The following is a 20,197-nucleotide window of genomic DNA, read 5'->3' as shown; positions in this document are numbered from 1 at the left end:
GCTGAAGCTCACAGTGAAACATGTTCACTGAGATTTGATTTGAAGAATAGAAAGTGTGTGTGGCTGCTGACAGCTGCAGTCTCTGTTAGTCTGCAAAAATGAAGCCAAAACGTCTCTATCGCCCCCTGGTGTCTGGCTGCAGTATAGGTCATAAACCCCGCCTCCTCCATGTTAGCGGATGGGACTAGACTAAAAGACTAAAACAAATTAATTCTCCTTAGATATTTTTTTTCCAAAGATTCTTTCTTTTGTTATCAATAGTTCTCATCATGCTGATTGATGTCCAAGGGGTCTCCTTTCCCATAAGTTTGATTCTAATTCCTACCGCGGTGATGTTAAATTGGGGTGAAACGTCATCATAGCGGCTTTGACTGACAGCTGCTGTCACAGAGAAACTTGCGTATCTCTGTTCGCGAAAAGCAGATAGAGCGTAGGCTCTGAGAGGACGCCCAGCGTTTACGCTACGAAAACACGACCGAGTGTTTTAACCTGACAGCCTGAGGTGTTCTTCAGTAAACTGGACTACCCGACAGAAGGACCCGAGGCCCCGCTGCACTTTTTCGGTAAGTTAAACATGTTTGTAAGCTAATCCGTAACTACCGTCCTTAGCTAGCTCCTGAGACCTAGCTAGCTAAGATGAGCACTCGGCTGTCAGGGTTCGTTTAGCTGCGCAGGTGAATGAATTTACTAAAGAAATCAAGAGAAACACTCCGGGCTGCTCAGTCACTAATTACTGTTACTGTACTTTTATTACAAGTATTATACTGTAAAAGCAACAGGCTGCACCCTGCTTCAGCTCCTGTGTAGAGCTGAATATTAAATATGTGCAAACAACAGCATGTTTTCAGTCTCTTGCCACATCTGTAAAGACAGTAACAATTTTTTTAAAAGCTTGTACTTCAGTAACTCCTCATTAATCAGGAACTATGGATTAAAGTACTGTAGTGTACTGTAATACTGAAAAAAATGTAAGAGAAGAAGTTCAGATCCTGAGTGTGTGAGGACAGAAGAATCAGCTTTATTTCAATATTGAGGGATAAAATTTATATCTGAGTTTGATGGTTCTGTTGTCTTTGTGATTACAGGAGCTGCCCTCAGATTCAGACCTCAGCACCACCCAGTGACAGCAGACAGATCATCCAACATGCTCACATGTTAACTGCAAAATGAACTGATGAAAACAGTACAAAGGTTAAAGTACCACACATGCTGTAGTGAAAGCTGCAGCTGTTTTATTGATAAAGTTAAAGACAAAAAAACAAAAGGATTAATCACTCATGTAACTGTGTCACTATATATCAGCATTAACAGGACCTCAGTTTGGTGTTTCACAACGCTGCTGATCTCAGACCTGCACAGCTTCCATTTTAAACACTTGATGTACTCAGCTGCATGAAGAGCAGATGAGATTTTCTCTAACACAATTAAATAAAACCTGATGAAGGTCAAAGGTCGTCACTTGTATGTTGAACTACAAACTTGTCATCTGGAATTCGTTCACAGTTTTTTGCAGATAGTGTGTTATTTACCATAAAGTGATTCAGAGTTATTCATACCAGAGTAACCAGAGAGGATCACATATTTTTAAATATATAACTTTCTACAGGACTGAATATAATATCTTTATGTAAAAGTCCGGAGCCTCTGGGGAGTATCTGAGTATTTATAACATTACACAAACCAAAGGTCTCATCACAGTGTTGATGAAATGCTGGGTTTATCTCTAGCTCACGAGTGGCCGACAACCCTCCTCTGTTTTTCCCCCAGTGGCCCTCATTTCTCCAACTCTGGCCAGAGTGAGAGAGAGAGGCCACTATATGATCCTGATAGCCCCGCACTGGCCAGGGAAGCACTGGCTGGCGGAGACTTTTCAGCAGCTGTGTGGCCCACCTTGGCCGTTACCACTACGCAGAGACCTCCTGTCTCAGGCACAGGGGGAAATATTCCACCCCTACCCAGAGAGGCTAGCTCTATGGGCTTGGCCTGTGAGTGGGTTAACCTGAACACAGTGGGGCTTTTCAGTGAGTTTTTTGGACATCCTGATAATAATGAATTGCAATAGTCGAGCCTGGAAGTAATAAATGCATGAACTAGTTTTTCAGCGTCACTCTGAGACAGGATATTTCTAATTTTAGAGATGTTGCGGAAATGGAAGAAAGCAGTCTTACACATTTGTTTAATATGTGTATTGAAGGACATGTCCTGGTCAAAAATGACTCCAAGGTTCCTCACAGTGTTACTGGAGGCCAAGGTAATGCCAGAGTAAGAATCTGGTTAGATACCATATTTCTAAGATTTTCAGGGCCGAGTACAATAACCTCAGTTTGATCTGAATTAAGAAGCAGAAAGTTAGCGGTCATCCAGGTCTTTATGTCTTTAAGACATTCCTGCAGTTTAACTAATTGGTGTGTGTTATCTGGCTTCATGGACAGATAGAGCTGGGTGTCATCTGCATAGCAGTGTAAATGTATGCTATGTGTAACCCGTTCATGTGTTACGCCCGTCTTTGCGTTGTGTTCTGGCGTGAAAGTAAGAGGCAGGAGACAGTACTGGGTCTTTGGCTCTTTACTGCACATCTGCAACACAGAAATAAGCGTCTGTTCTGTGTGTGTCACGCGACTGCCAGTACACCTCTCCTCCGGCCATGCTGAAAGGAGCTGTGCCTGCAGCTTCATTAACACTACAATAATATAATAAATCAAATACAACAAATTGTTTTAAAACATTAACTTAAGCTCTCAAAAACAAAAAGCACAAAATAAATAATATGTCACTGAAAAATCATTAAAAACAACTTATAAGAACAATAAACAAAATAATTCAAAAACAAATAAACAGTCAGATAAATACAATTCAATAACCAGGACCCAATATTCTGGTACTTATAATTCAAACATTATACTTAAGTACAATTATATTAATAACCGCCATCTAACAGGCAATACAACGCTGTACTTATAAAAACAATGAATGAAAGACTGCATCTCCAAAACATAAGAACATCTCCATACCTGCAACACAGAAATAAGCGTCTGTTCTGTGTGTGTCACGTGACTGCCAGTACACCTCTCCTGACGAAGAAAAAAATAGTGCACGCTGTTAAAAAAACTGCAGCGAATACGCTCACAAGCCGCTAGTGATCAGGCTAACTTAGCATGCTAGCATTTCAGCTGCGTTCTCGGCTAAAACTCATCAAAAGCGTATATTAGCGAACTCCGTCCTCCACAAAACTTATACCGAATGAGTCTCTTAATGACAAAAAAAACGCGGCGGTTCGGCTGTATTCACATTGCAGCTTGGGCTCTGAACAAACTTTAATTATCAGAGAGCAACGTGGCAGTGACTTACCTCCGGCCATGCTGAAAGGAGCTGTGACCGGGCACACATGCACGCGCCTACGTCACCACGCAGCGCACACACACACGAACGCACACAGACTCAGATCACACAGGTAGGAGATTGAGATGCAAAATGACATATTTAATTAAAAAAAGGTGTCCATCCATCCATCCATCTTCATCCGCTTTATCCGAGGCCGGGTCGTGGGGGCAGCAGCCTAAGCAAAGAGGCCCAGACCTCCCTCTCCCCAGCCACCTCCTCCAGCTAATCCGGGGGAACACCAAGGCGTTCCCAGGCCAGCCGAGAGATATAATCTCTCCAGCGTGTCCTGGGTCTGCCCCGGGGCCTCCTCCCGGTGGGACATGCCTGGAACACCTCGCCCAGGGGGCATCCTTGTCAGATGCCCAAACCACCTCAGCTGGCTCCTTTCGATGTGGAGCAGCAGCGCTCTACTCTGAGCCCCTCCCGGATGGCCGAACTTCTCACCCTATCTCTAAGGGAGAGGCCAGCCACCCTTCGGAGGAAGCTCATTTCCGCCGCTTGTATCCGCAATCTCGTTCTTTCGGTCACTACCCACAGCTCGTGGCCATAGGTGAGGGTAGGGACGTAGATCGACCAGTAAATTGAGAGCTTCGCTTTTACACTTAGCTCCCTCTTCACCACGATGGACCGGTTCAGCGTCCGCATTACTGCAGCTGCAGCCCCAATCCGTCTGTCGATCTCCAGCTCCCTTCTCCCATCACTCGCGAACAAGACCCCGAGATACTTGAACTCCTCCACTTGGGGCAGGAACTCATCCCCGACCCGGAGTGGGCACTCCACCCCTTTCCGGCTGAGAACCATGGCCTCAGATTTGGAGGTGCTGATCCTCATTCCCGCTGCTTCACACTCGGCTGCGAACCGCTCCAGTGCGAGCTGGAGGCCCTCACCCGATGAAGCCAACAGAACCACATCATCTGCAAAAATCAGAGATGAGATTCTGAGGCCACCAAAGCGAAAGCCCTCCGCCACTTGGCTGCGCCTGGAAATCCTGTCCATAAAAATTATGAACAGAACCGGTGACAAAGGGCAGCCCTGGCGGAGCCCATCACCCACCGGGAACGAGTCCGACTTATTGCCGGCAATGCGAACCAAGCTCTTGCAACGGTTGCAGAGGGATCGAATGGCCCGTAGCAATGGGCCAGACACCCCATTCTCCCGCAACACCTCCCACAGGACACCCCGAGGGACATGGTCGAATGCCTTCTCCAAGTCCACAAAACACATGTAGACTGGTTGGGCAAACTCCCATGCACCCTCAAGTATCCTCGAGAGGATGAAGAGCTGATCCAGTGTTCCGCGACCAGGACGAAAACCGCATTGTTCCTCCTGTATCCGAGGTTCGACTAGCGGACGAACTCTCCTTTCCAGCACCCTGGCATAGACTTTCCCGGGGAGGCTGAGGAGTGTGATCCCCCTGTAGTTGGAACACACCCTCCGGTCCCCCTTCTTAAAGATGGGGACCACCACCCCGGTCTGCCAGTCCAGGGGTACTGCCCCTGATCTCCACGCAACATTGCAGAGGTGTGTCAACCAAGACAGCCCTACAACGTCCAGAGCCTTCAGGAACTCGGGGCGGACCTCATCAACACCAGGGGCTCTGCCACCAAGGAGTTGTTTAACTGCCTCAGTGACCTCGCCCCCGGAAATTGGCGGGTCATTCCCCTCTTCCCCAGACTCTGCTTCCTCCTCGGAAGATGCGTCAGTGGGATTAAGGAGGTCCTCGAAGTATTCCTTCCACCGCCTGACAATTTTCTCAGTCGACGTCAGCAGCGCTCCGCCAGCACTATACACAGTGCAGGTAGAGCACCGCTTTCCCCTCCTGAGACGCCTGACGGTTTGCCAGAATCTCTTCGAGGCAGTCCGAAAGTCTTTTTCCATGGCCTCTCCGAACTCCTCCCACACCCGAGTTTTTGCTTCAGCCACTGCCCGAGCCGCATTCCGCTTGGCCTGTCGATACCTGTCGGCTGCCTCCGGAGTCCCACAGGCTAACCAAGCCCGATAGGACTCCTTCTTCAGCCTGGTGGCTCCCTTCACCTCTGGTGTCCACCATTTGGTTCGGGGATTACCACCACGGCAGGCACCAACCACCTTGCGGCCGCAGCTCAATGCAGCAGCTTCGGCAATGGCGACGCTGAACATGGTCCATTCGGACTCAATGTCCCCCGCCTCCCTCGGAATGCTGTTGAAGCTCTGCCGGAGGTGTGCGTTGAAGATCTCGCGGACTGGGGCCTCTGCTAGTCGTTCCCAGCGCACCCTCACTACGCGTTTAGGTGCACCAGGTCTGTCCAGCGTCCTCCCCCGCCACCTGATCCAACTCACCACCAGGTGGTGATCAGTTGACAGCTCAGCCCCTCTCTTTACCCGAGTGTCCAGAACATATGGTCGCAGGTCTGGTGATATGATTACAAAATCGATCATCGACCTACGGCCTAGAGCGTCCTGGTGCCACGTGCACTTATGGACACTCTTATGTTCGAACAAGGTGTTCGTTGTGGCCAAACTGTGATTGGCACAGAAGTCCAATAACAAAGCACCGCTCAGGTTCAGATCAGGGAGGCCGTTCCTCCCAATCACGCCCCTCCAGGTCTCGCTGTCGTTACCCACGTGAGCATTGAAGTCTCCCAGCAGGACAACAGAGTCTCCAGGTGGAGCACCTTCCAGCACCCCCCCCCCAGGGACTCTAAGAAGGCTGGGTACTCCGAACTGCCACTCGGCGCATAAGCGCAGATGACAGTCAGGACCCGTTCCCCGACCCTAAGGCGCAAGGAACAAACCCTCTCATCCACCGGGAAAAACCCCAACGTACCGGCAGCAAGCCGAGGGGATATTAGAATACCCACCCCAGCCCGCCGCCTCTCACCAGGGGCAACTCCAGACTGAGACAGAGTCCAGCCCCTCTCCAGGAGACTGGTTCCAGAGCCCACGCCATGCGTAGAGGTGAGCCCGACTATATCTAGCCGGTACCTCTCAACCTCACGCACTAACTCAGGCTCCTTCCCCACCAGAGAGGTGACATTCCATGTCCCTATTGCCAGTCTTGGCAGCCGGGGGTCAGTCCGCCAGGGCCTCCGCTCCTGGCCGCCACCCGGCACACAATGCACCCGACCCCTATGGCGCCTCCTGCGGGTGGTGGGCCTGCGGGAGGATGGGCCCATGTCTCCTCTTCGGGCTGTGCCCGGCCGGGCACCATGGACTAAGGCCCGGCCACCAGACGCTCGCCCTCGGGCACCCTCCCCGGGCCTGGCTCCAGGGCGGGGCCTCGGTAACCCTATCCCGGGCAGGGTAAACTGTTCCCTCGGTGTTCTTTTCATAAGGGTCTTCTGAATCGCTCTTTGTCTGGTCCCTCACCCAGGACCAATTTGCCATGGGAGACCCTACCAGGGGGCAAAAGCCCCCAGACAACATAGCCCCTGGGATCCCTGAGACACACAAACCCCTCCACCACGATAAGGTTGCGATTCACGGAGGAGAAAAAAGGTGTTTTGGGTGAAATTGAAAAGTATTTAACACATATGTTACATATGTCTTCTAATGATGCTGCCTAAGGGAAGCATGTATAATGTAAACAGAATTGGTCCTAGCACTGAACCCTTTGGAACTCCATAATTAACCTCAGTGTGTGAAGAGGATTCTCCATTTACATGCACAAATTGGAGTCTATTAGATAGATATGATACAAACCACTGCAGTGCAGTACCTGTAATACCTACAGCATGTTCTAATCGCTCTAATAGGATATTATGGTCGACAGTATCGAACGCTGCACTGAGGTCTAGCAGGACAAGCACAGAGATGAGTCCACTGTCAGAGGCCATAAGAAGATCATTTGTAAGCTTCACTAAAGCTGTTTCTGTGCTGTGATGAGCTCTGAAACCTGACTGAAACTCTTCAAATAAGCCATTCCTCTGCAGATGATCTGTTAGCTGTTTGACAACTACTCTTTCAAGGATTTTTGATATGAAAGGAAGGCTGGAGATTGGCCTATAATTAGCTAAGACTGCTGGGTCTAGAGATGCTTTTTGAGTAAAGGTTTAACTACAGCCAGCTTGAAGGCCTGTGGTACATAGCTGATTATTAGAGATAGGTTGATCATATTTAAGATCGAAGAATTAATTAATGGCAGGACTTCTTTGAGCAGTTTTGTAGGAATGGGGTCTAAAAGACACAAAAAGACTCCTTGCGTGCGCATTCCACTAGAGGTCTGGCAACCTCATGGGCTCTCTTTAGGGGAGTTTAACCTAGCGCATTCAGTCCTCGGTGCAGGTTCTTCCCAGGTGGGAGCTTCTTCCCTGTGAAGTGCTGTTGGGGACAGTTGTCTTCTTAACAGGCATGTCTGGCAATCCGGGATTCAGTATTTCTCCCGTAGTGAGACACTCACTCATGCTATGAAAGAGAACTTACGGTTATGTATATAACCCTGGTTCTCTGAGCAGCATGAGTGAGTGTCTCACCAGACCGCCCTCCTTGCTATGGAAGCGTGGAAGAGGTTGGCTTGTTTTGAATGACATCAGACGCTATGTCAGCCTATTATATAGGGAGGCACTAACCCCTCCTGACATGGGTGTCACTTAGCCAGCCTGTGAGGGCTGGCGTAATGGTATTTGAGCTTCTGAGGAGGTCACACAGGAGGCGTTCCCCGTAGTGAGACACTCACTCATGCTACTCAGAGAACCGGGGTTATATACATAACCTAACGTTTTCTCCAAGCCTGACATCCCAGTGCATTTCAGATCCAGCAACACACTCAGACAGAAACTGGTTCACCCGAAAGACAAAACTCCTAAACACAGACTTAACAATGTTGTGTTTGCTGTACAGTGCAGCGAGGAATGCCCAGACCTCTACATTGGAGAGACCAAACAGCCACTTCACAAGCGCATGGCACAACACAGAAGAGCCACCTCCACAGGACAAGACTCAGCAGTCCATCTGCATCTAAAGGTCAAAGGTCACTTTTTTGAGGATGCCAATGTTCACATTTTGGACAGAGAGGACAGACGGTTTGAAAGAGAAGTGAAAGAAGCCATTTATGTCCAACAGAGGGGCGGGGCTTACGACACCAACTGTCTGCCATCTATAATCCAGTTTTGAGATCCTTCTCAGACGCCTTAACGCCCACTCACATCCTGGGCCATCTGACCTCAGGAAATCACAATCACAAGAAGCTCGCGGCTCTCCAACGGGAGATTGAGAGACCAGTGTTGGACTGTAGAACTGCTTTGAAATTCATATGAGTTGTTCACACTAAAGTAAAAACCACCATCACTTATGCGGATACCCCTTTGGCGCCAGCTGCAAGGCCGGAGCTGAACAACAACACCCTGATAACGACTGTGTTGAGTCTGTTCTTCCCATTCTATGCAAGGCCACCTGGGTTGGCTGGAAGACTGTTTACTTAGCCTGGCAGGGCGAAGGACACTGTCAGCTGAACTCTGGACACGCACACACATACATATACTGATATGCACACACTCATCCCCCCTCCCTTTCCAAACGCCTTTGACGCTTATTCCCTTCCGATGCTGACGGGAATCAAGGAGACCAGCGCACGCAGGCCCGGATGTACTGTCTACACTGGCTGTCTCTCACCCTTTACCCACCCCTGTTGCTTGTCATGTTTCTTTGGTGTATTAAGAGTTTTTTCATGTGCAGAGGTGTTTTTTTCTGTTCTCAAACTGATCTCCCTGTTGGAGCTCAGTCTGGGGGGAGTTATTTTTTTCTCCTTATCTTTCTTTCCTCATGTGGTGCATTTTCCATTGTTATACCTCTCTGACCTGTCTTCCCCATGTGATGTTTTTGTCTAATGTATGTATGGTCGGAGGGTAAGATGGCGCTGCCATTGCGTGCAATAGGTCGGCAGCCTTATGAAATTTCCCCTTGTGGGACTAATAAAGGTATATCAAATCAAATCAAATCAAATCAAAGAGCCGATTCTGAGAACTCATGACCACAGTGAGGTGCTCCAAGATGTCAACCAATTTGCGCTCAGAGGTGTTATTCTGAGTATTCACAGCAGCTGTAAGCTTCTCCAAAATCTTATCCATGCTGCACTCAATGAGCCATTTTGAGAAACTCACGCCTCGTCCCATCGTTCCAATCCCAGCGGGCAGCCTTGGGGGGGTTTGAACAACCGGTTCCGCTTTCTTAATTCTCCGATAAGCCAGGGCCAAGCCAGCTCCAATCAGCAAGAACCCTGTTATCATGGTTCAGAATAGGAAGATATCTTCAGTGTCCTCGATCGACAGTCCCGCCAGGCACACGATCCTCCATGTCTGCCACCCGTCCATCGTATATCCGGCAGGGAAAGTCCCTCCAGGGCACTCGGGCTATCCCGAGCCCAGACTTCTCGTTGAGAAAAGGGTGTCAATTGCATTCAGAGACCAGTTGATCAAATCCATAATTCTCTTTTAGGTTTGGAAACAGACTGTGAGAGACTGTTCCAGGGAAACACAAGACAAGACAAGGACATAAGAAGCTAAGCAGGGAAGATAAGGGAGAGGAGAGGAGAAAAAGTATGACTGCCTTTGCCGAGAGAGTTCAAACTAGTAAAATACTATAATTTTACCTTTCAAAACTGGAGCATCTCCTGCCCTGTAGCTGGGATAGGCAAGATGGCATTGTGTCATTTTTTAATATTCCAAAATGAAGGTAAAAGGTTCAAAACGACACAAAAGTGCACACCAATACTGCTGAGCTGTGCAGCGATCTCGATGCAGTGACCACAAGCATGTGACTGTGAAGGATTGGTGGTTCGTTTGACGTTGAAGACGGCTACAGAAACAGATCACTAGTCATTCTGCCACGTGCAGGTTATTCTTCAGTCCTGTGGCTGCTTCCTGGAGAAACACCTGAGCTGTTCAGCTTTAGCACCCAGTGGTGCCCACCAACGTCACAGCTGATTAACTCCACATCTATTTACATGTGAGGTTTAGAGCATTAGCTGGAGGGACAATAAATCAAAGACATTGTCCAAAAACTGAATGAAAAGCTGCACTGTTCACATGTCTTTGAAAGGAAATAATAACTCATAACAACTGTGACAAAAGCTCAGTTTGTGTCATGGGCCAAACTCAACAGTTACTGAGCTTTAACCCCAAACTACGCTCACGTTCTTGTGAATAAGAAACTTTGTATGTGCAAAGTCTTAAGATCAACTGAAGACAGATTTCAAAACGTGAACCAAAGAAACATTTTCGATCTGATGTCCATTAATAAGAGGTGACTGCTGCTAACGCTGCTCGTCCTTACTGCCTCCACAGAGCTCAGAGGAGGAGTCTCGTTGGGTGGAGAGCCTGATGAAGATGCACACAGCTCGGGTCAGAGACGTGGAGCTCCTGACAGGCCTGGACCTGTACCGCAGGACCAGCCGCAGCTACGCTGAAATCCTCTCGCTCAAGACCTACATGCACACCTACGAGAGCGAGATCTGAGTTCTGCTAACGTTCCTGACGTTATCTTCTGCCGTTGTGGATCGATGTGGTACCAGGAGGAGCTGCAGTCATCTCACCTGCTCTGCAGCATCTATGCTGTGGCCCCTTCACTGACTCCTTCATGTGCTTTCATCTCAGTAACTGTTATTTTGCATACATTTTGAACACCACTCAGCTAAGAGGCCACTCGAGTTTAATATTTAGCTTTTCAAAAGGCAGAGATCGATATCCATTCGCAGAAATGCTGCTGCACAATGACTCTCATTTCATCCATCCAACCATGACTGTACCCACCTATGTGTCAGAGGCTGTGACTGGAAACGAGCTCCACTGATAATGAGTCACAGCATCACTAAACATGTCTCGAGATATTCAAGTAGAGTCGCACCATAACAAACAGATCAGTGTAGAGACAGATTCTGACCAATCAGATAAAAGCTTTTATTTTTCTTTAGATATAAGTAAGATGTTCTCCTATGTGTGTGTGGCTGTATCACATGCCAAGAGAAACACCAACTTTCTCACTTCCTTCATCTTTAAGCAACCACTATTTTTGGATACGCTCAATGAAATCAGTTTTCAAAAGTCTATAAAAGGCCATTGTGGATTTTGTTACATTGTTTATGTCCTCACGTTTGTGTATTGTCAGGTACACAATGATCTACATGTTGCACCAGTGCACAATCAGATCAGTTAAGTGTTTCACCAGCCTGGAGGCTGTTAGGAGGCTAAATTCTGCTATAAAGAAATGATGCACGTGTTTGTACAGCCTGAAACAGCACGCTGTCAAGAATCCACGATTCTTTTTCATTCCATATTCTGGACATTGTAGCTTCAACATGGCTGACATTCATCAATAAGACCTGTTGTCACATCATTAAGAAACCTGCTGTAAGTCAGCTTCTCAGAGCACTGCGTTTCTCTTGACATCATGACATTTTTCATGGTTATGAAGAAACAAAGCAGGTTTGTATTTTCACTGTTTCCTCTCTTCCTCATTGGTCTCCTTGGTCAGAGTGTGGGCAGTTTTCCTGTGAATGCACGAGCATTAGAGCAAGGAAGTTTATTTGCTGTGGAATTTCATCTTCTGTCCAATTCAGTCAACTTTCCAAATCAAGTGAAAATGAATTCAAATTATGAAAAGCAAAGTGAACGTGAGGCTGTGGGATTACACTAGGCCCATCCACAAACGCTTTTACAAATCTGGGACTGCAGATGTAGAAAGCGAGAATCCACATGTTGCAAAGAAGTGATGTTTGAATGATGTCAAGGAAAAGTGGCTTGCACCACAGAGCTCTGACAGAGCCCCGGAGAAATCAGCAGTGAGGACTGTAAAACCAAAGCTGTGTTGTGTACGATGCATTCAGCTCTTCCTCGACATGATGAGTGCTTTAAAAACACGTTGGTGTGTCACAGGGAGTGACACTGGTGTTTGTGTGTGATTGTGAAGGTAAATTCCAGATTTTTCTTTGTATTTTTGATTGTCAAATATGTGGGTTTCATTGTGAATTGTGTCCAATAACAGTGTTGATGATGATTTATTGTTTTTTGAAAATAAACCACGTACCACCTGTGAGACCGACGTATTTAAACTTTATGGAGATTTGTCAATAAACAAGTGTTTTTACTAAAAGAGCTGTGCTGTTTGTGCTGTCAACAAGAGGAAATCCCTGTTGTGTGTCTGCGACTCAGTGTTTTGTCTTTGTGGTTTTATTCAGTGAGTTATGGTTTCCTGTTTATGTTACGTTTATGGTTCCTGCTCTGTTTCTGTGCCTCTGTGTTCTTGGGAAGGGTCATTGTCTTTAGCTTACGTGTCTTGAGTTCAGCTCTGTGTTTCCTGGTTTACCTTGATAGTCCTGGTCCTTTGTCAGTATAGTCTGCTTTACTTCCTGCGTCACATTTATCCCAGCTGTGTCTCCCTCCTGTTGTGCATTCCCACTCGTTACCTGGTGTGTATTTATTGCTTGCGTTGTCCTTTGCTCTTTGTCGGTCTGTCTGCTTGTCATCCCCTCGCGTTTCCAGGTGTTTCAGGTATGTGGTTTTTCCACCTGTTGGTTGTTTTGTTCTGTCAATAAAGGCTGACTTTCTGTTAGTGATGGCCAAACAACGCTTTCTGAAGCATTGAAGCTTGTGTTGAAAAACGGTTCATTACTCAAAGCTTTTCAACACAGTCCTCTCTGCTGACATCTGGTGGCCAAACATATGACGAGCAGCTTGAATCTACCAAATAAAATGAACTGCTTCATCATGATTGCCCACTCTACAGAGTGGAGTTCACAGTTCTGTCTGATATTGGGCTCCGTGGTGCTGCTTTGAACATGTATTTTTTGGGGGATGAAAAACTTGCCATGTCTATTTGTTTAATAAATAAATTTGATCAATAAACATTCCTTGTTTAAACATGGTGTGGTCTTTCTTTGCTCATGACTCCTCGACGTAAATGCAATAGATTAAAAATACATATAATAATGTACAAAACATTCTGCAGTATGCTGTGACGTCCTGACTCCATGTACTTATGCAATCAATCACTGGACAGTTATTTAAATCATATTAAATTAGGCCAGTTTTCTTATACGTATTTTTGACCCGGGGGTAGAACTGATCATGAACTCACTCGCTCCGCACGAGTCGCCTTTGCAAATCGTGACATTATGTCAGGCTTCTTCTTCTCAGGCTGTGTAGGATGAGAACAAAAGTTACAATAAGAGATCAGCACGTAGCTCTGTAATACTAAAAATATATATTGTTATACTGCAATTTGCAGGACCTAATTAAGGGCCATCTTTCGTCAATAGACCACACACAGTTTGGAAAATTCCAGCGTTTAAGAATTTGGCAGCATCCCTCTTCCGGTCTTCTTTGGTAGGGATGGACATAATCTTAGTCAACAGAGAATCTCAAATGGCCCATGCTACATTTGCGACTATGTTTCTGATGGAGACCTTGTAGCCAGGCTCACTGTTCTCTGAATCTTTTCACACGCTATTGTTTCAGGTACAATAACCATCAGAAGAGTTCTCAAAGTACATCCCAATTCCCTGAGTCCTGGAGTGTTTGAGCCTTAGACCCTCACCTGTTTTACCCATTTATGTCTTAGTCTTTGATCTTATCTTTCTTGTTCTTTTGGTTTTGTTGAGACAAAGCCGTCTCTGCGATTCTTTTGTTCCTGGTAGAGATGTTTCCATGTTTTACACAATCCTTTTATTACCCATTATTCTTACAGATGGAGATCAGCACACTGCAGTCCTATGCAGTCCTATGCTAAAGGCTGATCTAAAGAACTCCACACAGCAGTTACAGTTATAACCTCTGGTCTCCTCCCCCTACAGTAAACACTCCCACAATGGAAATACACTAGTACAGTGGCCAAGGGTGCTGACACCCTGACCCCCACCTCCTTTTAAGGCAGTGTCCATTTTCCCTTTGTCTGCCCCTCTCAGTAACTCTTGCTTCATGCCCTGGGGGTGGGGGTTTATTGCCCTCCTGCCCTGCACCCCAGGTCTTTGTATTCTTACACCCATTAACTGCAATATTATAACGTTGCAAGCAATCACAAACTATATTCTCTTTAACTCTGATGTATATTAAGGAATCTATCCTCAACAGTTTCTCTTTGACACCCACACGTAAATCAAACAATCACGTTATCCTCTCCTGTTCTCTGGTCACGCCTCTGAGCTGATGACATGTGGATGACAGTGTCAGTGAGTATAGGAAGAAGAAAATAAAGTTGATGTAACTGAAGTGTTGAATGTGCTGAAAAATGAAATGAGTGTAAGCTGATGAGTTAGAAGTGGGTGCAGTGGGTGGTTATGAAGTGGAGGAGGAAGACAGGAAAACAGCAGAACCTGGTTTCACGACTTTTAAAGAAAGTGAAAACGTATCAAAAGAGGAAATCTGAAGTTCAGCTAAAAAAAGTGCACTCAAGTTAAAGGACAGTTGTTGAAGACTTTTTTGTAGGGCTGTCAACGTTAACGAGTTAATGCGTCATCACGATTAATAACCCTTGTGTTGTCCTTGGAACATTTTTGTCCCCAAAAGAAATCTTTTCCTATCAAAAATGTGTTTTTTATTCATCAAATGATCTGAAAATAACAGAAGTTATTCACTACTATGCTATGCACAATTAATTTGATTTATTTATGGGGTTTTTATTAGATTTTATGACATCTCAAAAACGTCCACAAAGTACAAAATGTTGCAAAGGGCCATATTTTCACACCATACTGCTTTCAAACATCTTTGATCTTGGATCACTGATGTGTGGGGTCAAACAAAGGTCATAACAACAACAGGCAGCACAATGAGGAGGCAGGTGCTCTACATTCAATTCAATTTCATTTATATAGCACGAAATCGCTACAACAGTTGCATCAAGGTGCTTCATATTGTAAGGTAGACCCTACAATAACACATACACAGAAAGTTCCCCTCCATTGCACTGGAGGCTGGTGAGCTAATTTTTTTACCATGTTGTGCAAAGGAAAGACCGGTAGATCAATGCATATATTGTCCTCTGCTGTAATGAGGAGGAAAAATTAATGTTCAGGAAGATCCAGGGTTAGAAGATAAAGAAAATATTGCAAATATTTAGATCAAATATTTAGATCAAATATTTAGATCATCAGCTCCGGCAGCTTCAGGTGGGTTTTGATGAAGCTTTTCACTGTAGTCTCCGCGTCTTCTCCAGCGCATTCTGGAATACCAGAAAATACAAGATTATCTCTCATGCTACAGGCTTTTAGATCAATAACTGTCTCTTTTTTTATTTTCTCTATTTAGCTGGGTAACATTTCAGTGAGACATTTCACCGACTCCCGTAGCGTTGCATTTTCAGAAGCGAGCGTTTCCACCTGCTGCTGGCTGAACTCCAAGGATTCTCGCAAGGATTTAAATTCCCGGTGAAGAATCTCCACCAAGTACAGCCTTGCATCGAAACTGGACAATCGCTTGTCAATTGACTCCAGGATGTCTGCAATATCTTTGCCGGGGCGTCTCAGTTTTGGCCGGGGAAGATGCACTCTGAGCCTTCTTCATCACGAGATCCTGGAAGCACCGGTCGATGTAATCTTGGAGAGCCTCTAAACTCTCCCCGTTGTTCTCCAGGGTGTTGGAGATGATTTAGACAAATGTTGTTAGTTATAAGACAATTGATAAGTGTATTTGGTATAATTGAAGCTTAAAGAAATTTGTTAAATTCTAAGCTACCATTCGCTTAAATTTTCTGCCAAAATCTCCAGCGTCTGACGTCACTTACAACATGATTTGCTTACCTTTTCCGTCACTTCCGTCACTTCCTGTCACTTACTATTCTGACTAAAGTTCAACGTTATTCAGATAATCAAAATAATCTAAACATTTAAATATTTTATTGTCTCATTTTATGACATTTTTGTCCCCTGAGGACCACAAGTGTATGGAAATCGGGAGAACATTATCAGGGTTAATGTGATTAAAATATAACACATTTAACCCATCCGGAGCACAGAATGGACAAACTTTGGACAAACTGCCCGAAATGTATTGAGGTTAAACGTGATGATGGATTAATCCACGTTAACTTTGACAGCCCATTTTTTTGTGAGGTTATCCCATAGAAAAATACCCCAAAACATGCTGCAGAGGAAAAAGAGCACGGCTGTTTAACACTCAGAGGCGCTGATGTGAAAGGTTCACTGGAGGTCAGAGTGAGATGGTGACATTATTTTAAGCGTGCTGACATCAGTGAGTGGAATAGCAGCACATTATTTTTTTGTTTATTTTCATTCAGTTTGACAGACTAGTTAAACAATACAGGATTATCAAGAATAGAATTTAAGACTAGAAAATGCATTTTCAGAAGAAACTGCAGTGTGAATGCTCATTGCTGAATGTTTTGAGCTGAAAAGAAATAATCGCTGGATGTTAAGTTAAAAATGTTGAAAGAGCTGAAAAATAAAGAATTTTTCAGCAAAAATAAAGAATTTTTCACCTGAAGACAAAAGTGCAGAACTGTTGAAAGCTGACGTTCACAGAAAAGAAGGAGCTGAAAAGTAGCTGAACATGTTCAAAAAAGCTGAGGAATAAAACAAAATTTGGAGTCACTCGTACTCCCTTCACTTGGATCCACACAGTTCAAAAAGTTTACATCTTTGAGCTTTGAAAAAAAAACTGTTGGAAAGAGAATAACGGTGGCAACGTTTTGAGGGTAAAATGATGGCTGTAGAGCAAACACTGTGCACACAGCAGCAGTTAAAAGAGAAGTTTTTAAGATGAATCTTGGAAGTGACAGAGAGAGTCTGGTTGCTATAGCAACTCCAACCAGTGGCACCACACACACAAACACAAATACACACACACACACGCAGACACGCAGACACACACACGCAGACACACACACACAAATACACACACACACGCACACGCAGACACACACACACACACGCACACACACAAATACACACACACACACACACACACACACACACACACACACGGAGGACGTATCTAATACTTTAAACTGTGTCTCTGTAGCTGTGTCCCAATTCAGGGTCTGCACGCTTGAAGTACGCATTTGAAGTGCGATTACATCACCGCCACGCGACGACGGCTGTCCCAATTCGAAGTGTACTTCACATGCATACTCCAAATGCGCCGTCGATTTCCCCAAATATCAAGCGTGGTCCGGTGCACGCTTCGTGGTCCCATATATCCCACAATTCATAGCGCGGCGGTGGGTGTGGATAATTTTGCCACAACATACGGCAGAAGGGAGCGGCCAAGAGTGAACTGTCAAAAGTAAGTACTGAATATGACGTCACTTATTTATGTGCGAATGTTTAATAACAATGAACATTAAAACATTGCTGTTGGCCACATGTTGGAAAAGTTATGTGACACTAGTGATGTTTGTACTTTCAGCGTTAACTTAGTTGTAAAGCCATATATATATATATATATATATATATAGATATATATATATATATATATAGATATATATATATATATATATAGATATATATATATATATATATCATAATAATCTGAAAATAACTATAATATTGGCCATATTATATTTACATTACCACAGTGAGATGATTTTAGCCTCATGAACAACATCAGCTAATTGTTATTTACTAACTAATCTTAAATGACTGTTCAGTACAGAAATGAAGCCCAACAATCATGTTTTACAGTCCTGTGGTCTCAGCCTCAGATACTCAACTAATCAAAGTGATGTCATGACAAAAATGAATGACCAACAAAACATTTTTTTCTCCTTCATTTATGTCACACAATCTCGCGTTTCTCGCGGTTAGTATCATGGTTGCTAGGCAACCTGAACAGCGCGACGAAGGCTAGACCGTCCCATTTCACAAGCCTCTCACTTCCGCACTTCTCGTACTTATAGAACGCACCGTACGTAGTACGCGTACTTCAAGCGTGCAGACCCTGAATTGGGAAAAAGCCACTGAGTACAGACAGGCTGATTCCTGTAAAGGGAGAGGCAGGAAGAGGCGGAGCAAAGACGAGAAGTTTAACGTCATTTTGCAGAAGTGAAAGTGAGAGAGAGCAGCAGCAGAGCTGCAGTCGAGTCCTGTTTGTCTCTAAAAGAAGATTCACTGGAGTCCATCAGGTTTCTCTCAGCAACAGTGGTGAGTGCAGCTGATCACACTTCCTGTTTCTACACAAATCTTCACTCTGTTCACTTCATCAGGGCCACCTCGTTTCTCCATGGTGCCACTTAGGTTACGTCCACACTCGCCCGGTTAGATTTGAAAGCAGCGCTCCGCGTCCACAGTAGCGTTTTCAGTCGTTTTCACAGAGTTGTGCGTCCACATTAAAACGCCTGAAAGCGCTTACGTTCCAGTCCTGCGCATGCGTGAAACGTAAGACGATTCGACCGGTCTCATTTCTGTTTGCCGTTTATTTACTTTCCGGCTGTTTGAAATGTCGCGGGAAAAGGTGGAGGAAAAGCACCGAGTTTTTTAAATAGACTAACAATGAGGTGGAGTTGTTGCTGCGAGTAACACAAAAGTACAAAGTTGCAAAAGCAAGTGAGAAATAAAGAATTTGAAGAGAAGCTCTGTGGAGCATGTACAGACTGATATTCATCTTTAATAGGGCTGTCAGAACAGAGCAAACAAAACAACTGCTGTGTAATACCTTTGTTTAATTGGTCACATGACTGCATCACATGACTAACATGCATCATCGTTTTAGAAAGTCTCTGGCTGTTTCCCAATTCAGGGTCTGCACGCTTGAAGTACGCACACTACGCGTACTACGTACGGTGCGTACTATAAGTACGAGAAGTGCGGAAGTGAGAGGCTTTTGAAATGGGACGTCTAGCCTTCGTCGCGCTGTTCAGGTTGCCTAGCAACCATGATACTAACCGCGAGAAACGCGAGATTGTGTGACATAAATGAAGGAGAAAAAAATGTTTTGTTGGTCATTCATTTTTGTCATGACATCACTTTGATTAGTTGAGTATCTGAGGCTGAGACCACAGGACTGTAAAACATGATTGTTGGGCTTCATTTCTGTACTGAACAGTTATTACAAGAGTAGTTAGTAAATAACAATTAGCTCTTGTTGTTCATGAGACTAAAGTCATCTCACTGTGGTAATGTAAATATAATATAGCCAATATTATAGTATTGTCAGATTATTATGATATATATGTATGTGTATATGTGTGTGTGTGTGTGTGTGTGTGTGTGTGTATATATATATATATATATATATACAGTGTTGGGAAGGTTACTTTTAAAATGTATTCCATTACTGAATACAGAATACATGTCTCAAAATGTATTCTGTAACGTATTCCGTTACGTTACTCAATGAGAGTAACGTATTCTGAATACTTTGGATTACTTAATATATTATCATGCTGTTTACAACTACATGAATGTACTATTGCTGTGATTTATTACTGTTACTGAAGGTCCGCGGCTCCTAACCGTAGTAAAGGGACCTCTGGCTAATACGGTGGGTTTTGTGTCGGGCTCGTAGCCGAAAACTAGCTTTACTTTGTTGTCTGGGTCAACTTTGCTTGTGAGAGACAGAGAGAGGCGTTGAAAGGCTGCTCCAACAGAACTTATTGTTTCAGAGGAAAACACGAACACGGTGTACAGTCGAGTCTTAATAGCTTACTTACAACTGGGCTCGTCAGGCTCTCTTCTTGGCTGCAGTGGTTATTATTATATTTACATGCTTCCAGCTCCCGTTTCTGCTCGATGACAGCTCGTACTTTTCCTTTTTCTCCCTCCCTCGCTCACAGACACATAACGTGTATGGCAGTCCATTCTCCCTGCAGCACGGACTACACTGCCCATGATGCTACATTGTTTAGCGCTATACCGGTAGCATTCTGCCTATTAGCTTAGCACAACAACAAC

This window comes from Neolamprologus brichardi, unplaced genomic scaffold (genome assembly GCF_056152115.1).
Source record: "Neolamprologus brichardi isolate AB-2024 unplaced genomic scaffold, ASM5615211v1 NODE_ptg000008l+_length_2720982_cov_1, whole genome shotgun sequence".
Taxonomy (NCBI): Eukaryota; Metazoa; Chordata; class Actinopteri; order Cichliformes; family Cichlidae; genus Neolamprologus; species Neolamprologus brichardi.
This window is presented reverse-complemented; position numbering follows the sequence as displayed.